Source organism: Lagopus leucura, unplaced genomic scaffold (assembly GCF_019238085.1).
Source record: "Lagopus leucura isolate 7727_CA_CO unplaced genomic scaffold, USGS_WTPT01 Super-Scaffold_73, whole genome shotgun sequence".
Lineage (NCBI taxonomy): Eukaryota > Metazoa > Chordata > Aves > Galliformes > Phasianidae > Lagopus > Lagopus leucura.
The window spans coordinates 68870063-68875464 of NW_024962252.1; positions in this window are offsets into that span (position 1 = coordinate 68870063).

A 5402-nucleotide genomic window follows, 5' to 3' on the forward strand; every position below is an offset into this window, starting at 1 on the left:
ACAGCTGTATGACTACAGCTTCAAAAAATATATATATGCATATTTGAGTGAATAAAAACTACTGATTCCCTCTGCTGGTGTTATAGACCTTATTTACTTACCGAGGTGGTGAAACTTGAAACTGTAGTCACAAGAATATCTGCGAAAGGAAAGATGAGACAACAAGAGAAGCCACTCAAGAGAAGCCACTATCTCTTCAAAACTGGGAAGTGTTGATACCACAGCAGCCCCCCTGCCCGGTCTTCCCTTCAGACCTCATTCTTCCACCCCGTTCCTGTATCTATATTGTCTCCTTTTATCTTTGTCATGACTTAAGGTCCTATCACACTAAGCAGCCTAACTGCCACCGACACTTGCATCCATCAGGGGAATGGGATCATTGCTAGGAAATAAATATTCACCCAGATAAATTACCAGCAAAAGGGCTTCTGCAGCCATTTGGAAAAGCCTCACATTCTAAGACCTGTCAAATGTGGATATTTTCTGAACAGGCAAAAACAAAACAGAAGTAATTTTTTCCTATGGGGGCCAGGCACAAAGACAGTGGCATTAAGGTTAGGTGACACATCCATCAGAGAAAATGATTAACTCCAAACAACCTGTTTACAGCCAAGCCATAGGTAGCATTTTTTAAGTGCTTCTTTTTTTTCTTGTCTTAATTCCTTGCCAAGCAGCTATGAACAGGAGCACGCCCATGAACTTAGTGCACCCTGTGTGCAAAATTCATGCTGAGAGGAGGAGGCTGCATTTATTAGAGAATTCATTTGCAAAAGCTAAAGGGGCTGGCTTTAGCTACACCTTTCCCCTTTCCCTTCAGCTACAGGGAGAGCAACACCTCCTGGAAACATCTGTGCCCGAATTGTGTGATACCTTGCGTTTCCAAAATAACCTCCACTACATGAATGTTGGTGACACTGTCAGACCATGAGGGACAACTCCTTCTCTATATTCTGTCTTCTGGCAACAGTGCAACAGCATGGCTACCACAAGCATAAGCTTACGATTAATCTGTGGATCAGGGATGCACAGCCACCGGCTGCTGGAGAAGGAGAGTATGTGTTAGAAGAACAATGTAAACAGACGTGATATACATGTGCCTCTGGATCTGAATGTAGGAAAATTTTACTCTGCCCCCAGATGGGCTGGCTTCTGGTTCCATGATGAATGCGCAAGGAAATGTGTGGTAGGCTTTAAACATCCTTCACAGCAATTGGAGAATGAGGGTACACAGAAAGCAGGACTTTACTCAGGAATTTCCACTGCCACTGCTTCCTTTGACATGTCAGCATCTAACTATTTACCTCTTTGATGCTTCTTCGTACTGATGCTGAGACTATCCCTGTATCCAGGAGGTGAAGTGTCTCTGACAAGATATGATAGCACAGAGAACATGCCCTCAAGGGTACACAGTCTGGTAGAACTCCACATACAGACAGATTTGGTTGTCTGACTTTTTTCCCCTCAGCTGGTCATTCTTTGTGCATCTTCTGATCTGCTCTCTTTCCGCATCTGTGATTTGTCCCCATCCTCACTGTGTGACTTTACTTGTCCCCACCACCCTTGTCCTCCCTTTCCCCTCTCCGCTCTTCTGTCTTCTTCTGAAGTCCCATTGCCTTCTCCCAGGGTGCTCTCCTGGTGCTTGGAAAATAAGAATAAAAACTGTGATCTCAATGGGAAAAGAAAACAAACAGTTGCAATAAGCAGCCCTTCTTGGGAGAAGCTGACCAATGACTCATTCCCAGGGCATTTAGAACGACAACAGGCATCTTCTCCTGTCTTTGCCATTGCTGCTGTTGTGTTCATTACAGCAATGCTTACCAGCCAGTGGAGAATGTGGCCCCCCCTATGCCTGGTGCTGCATAAATCATTTCTTTAGCCTGGGAAAAGAAGGGAAAAAAAAGCGAGGGGAAAAAAGAAGATGACTGAAGAAGATGAATACGTGATTCAAGGATTTACTACTCAGATTGCTTTGGGGGTCTTTTATTCTTTACCCTTTCCTTTGTTTCTCTCCCAGACTGCCTTTCCTGCTGGCCTAGCCCTTCACCCCACCCCATCACTCTCACTCCTGTCTGGCTGCCCCATCTGATTTACCTTCCGTTTCACTTTGTCCCCTCCTTTGTCCACCCAAATGCTTTTCTTGCTGTTACTCGCTCCCTTTCCTGTGTGGCCTGATCTCCCAGTTGCCTTCTCCATTCTGTGATACTGGGTAGCTTTTCATCACCTTGCTGGTGGAATCAAGAGATGCAAAATATTCAGCGTGAGGTAGACACTGAATGGTTAAAACTTGGCAAAGTTATAGAAAACTGAAAACAGGCTCTCATAGCAGAAAGTGTCAGGTACCACCAGCTCCAGCTAAATTAAATTCTGTCCCTGTAGTGTGTATGCACAGAGACATTTATATTCATATTTTTAACAGCCATCTAAACTCTGCAGTTCACTGACAAACCCTTCATGAAGCTATCATTCCTTTTTTAACACCTGAACTTTAAAATGTCACATACAGCATTTAAAAGGACAGGCAAATAACCAAGGAAACATCCTAGCATGCATTTTGCTTCCTCTCCTTATGGTTTGATCCAAAGTCCATGGAAATCAGTGGCAGTCCTTCTGCCTAGTTCAGCAGGGTCTGCACCCAGTATGTTGGTTCCTTATAAAATTTCAGAAGAAAAAGACCCCACACAAACCTGTTGGGGTTTTTTTTCAGTTTCCTTTTACTCATATATTTGGCAAGACTGATGTGCTGTCAAATGATCTTTTCAGTGCTAAATATACACCATTAACTACTAATAAAAAAACAGGCTTTAAAAATGCAGCTCTTTTTGGCATCTGTACAGAGCATTCAACTTGATCTCACAAGATGTATGGTTTGCACTAGGACTGCAGTCACAGTTTTCTTGTTAAAGCTGTCAACCACTCGAGTATCTATCTTTACAATGCAATTCAAACCTTGGTTATGAAAACAGGCATTTTTACTTGATCTCGGATTTGAAGATCATTTGCTAGCCCTTTTCTGCATGCATTTGCAGGGTACAGCTCCTATTAGAACCCGGTTGCAACATGAAAACAAGGGAGGGAAGAAGCTGATCCCTTCTATTAGAGATAGTTCCTCCCAGTGGCAGAGATAGTGTGAACAATAAATGCTTCCTTAAACTGCTGATTTTCAGAAAAAACATTGTGTTAGAACAACTTACAAGGCAAAACTTCACAGTCTTATGTCATTAGAGTTAAAAAGGTAACTTCAGGACAGAACCTTGCCTTTTGACTCTTAAAACCAGCAGAGAAATTCTGAATGTCAGATTTGCCATAGCATTGCATTGGTGTCTGACTGGACTCACTAGCAGGTACTTGCTAATGACATGGGAAAGACAGAATTAAGTTTACGTTTGTCTTGTGAAAACTGATCATCTTCTAAAGACAAACCTCTAGCGCATTTTTGACAAGGCCCTGTAAATCTTCAGCTGATATTGGTACAGTGAACTTAAACGTAGTGATACAAAGCAAAGGGAAAACTCAGGTAAGAGATAAACATATGTCTCCTAATGCCCAGGCACAATGGGGAGCCCCCTTATCTGCTCCCATAATGCGCCTTATTATGCTTAAGTAATGGGTATTAGAAGCCAAGCAGTATGTTACATCTCCTCCTACATGGTACATTCCCATACTGCCTAGATACATATGAATCCCGCATGTCACATGTCATTACGTTTTCTGAAACTATCTCCATCCATGCTAAAAATACACAAAGAGAGAGAGAACTTGAATGTAAGCAACAGATACTTCTGCATAGACCCTTGGCAGTACCAAAGATGGGGAGATTCACACATGTTATTATTCGTCACTGTTTGAAGAGCCTTTGTGAGGAAGATAACCAACCCCAGGAGGCTCACAGCAGGAACCCAATAGGTGCTCACACATATCCACTCTCAAGCTGGCTGAGCCAGCTTCCAAACAAGGCCCTCTGCACCTGTCTTCTCATCTGCATGGTGCCCTGATCTTTTTCTGAAATGCTTGGTTACAGAGCTGTTCCCATAAATATAACTCCAGAGCTCTCCATAAATAATCTCATTTGGAAACAACAAGCAGTGAGCAAACCTGTGCATCTGTGAACCTACTGCTGGACACTCCTTTGCTCTGGAACGCAGAGCCCTGAGCTGCTGTGGAGTTGAACCACCTTCTGGCAGCTCCTGCCCTGCTGCCCCTCACAGCAAGGAGCAGGGTGGCCCCTGAGACCATGCTGTGGCAGGGATTCAATGCAGACCTTTTGGACTAGCCTGCTTTCCCCCTCCCTGAACACCCAGGAAAATCCTCAGTGATGCTTTTTGAGGCCTAAATACTCACTCCAGCAGCTTCAGAGCTGGGTTCTGTCTCACCTGTGAGAGACAGGGGAGGAGCAGCCATTCCCTGGTGACTTGTGTCAGGCAGAACATGCGCACGTTGATACCCCGGTGTCCCAGGCTTTCTCACTTCTGTGCAAGCAGCCGAATGGGCAGACCCCTCCTGCTCAGCTGCGGCAGATGGAGCAGGGAGGCAGGCTGCGTGTCTGTGGGGCTAGGCAGCAGAGCTGTGCTCTCCAGCTCCAACTAATGAAGCTGATTTGATGAGCTGATTATTCTTGTGTATTAGTGCGTTGCTGACATGGTGCTCCACACTGTACCGGATGCTGGAGGAAGGGCACAACACAGACCCCTGACCAAGCCTTCCACCTGAGTGAGTGTACCGCTCAAACCCAAAAAACAGGGTTCTGAATAAGCAGAAGGAGACGGAGCCCCTCTTTATAACAGAGCACTGCTGCTTTCTAAGCTGGAATGTAGCAGCATTCCTAATTTAGATACTCTGGTTGAATTTTAAGTGGAAGCGAACAAAACATTTGAAAAGCTGTCCCCGTTCTCTCAGCAGGGAGACATCGAGAATTTTCTGGTTTTGGGAAAGGAATACTGGCATGAAATCAGCCAGGCTTTTCCCAGGTAGAGATGTGAGCCCTGGAAGCAAACACGGGCTTTCTAGATATGTTGGATGTAAACAAAGAGAGGTTGGTTATCAGGAGGTGATTCATGATGAGAGGGATAATGATGAATAGGTGTTATGACAACAACTGCTCTGCAGCTGTAGCTCTCTCATTTGCCACAAACTGCCAAAAACTCACCAGCTTTCTCCTGGGACCTTCTAATCACAGCAAACAAGGCTTGACAGTGTCCAACACAGAAGGTACCTGACTGTTGACCTCCCCATGGCATGAGAAAATTGGCTAAATAACATGAAGAAGTGGAATTTCAGATACCTGTTAGGTCTCTGGGCTTTTGCAGACAGCAAAGCATCTTCCAGACAACATTATTCCTGGTTTACATAAGCCATTAATTATGTTAATTATGTTTCTACCTGTGCAGTTTTTCCAATTTTAGCTC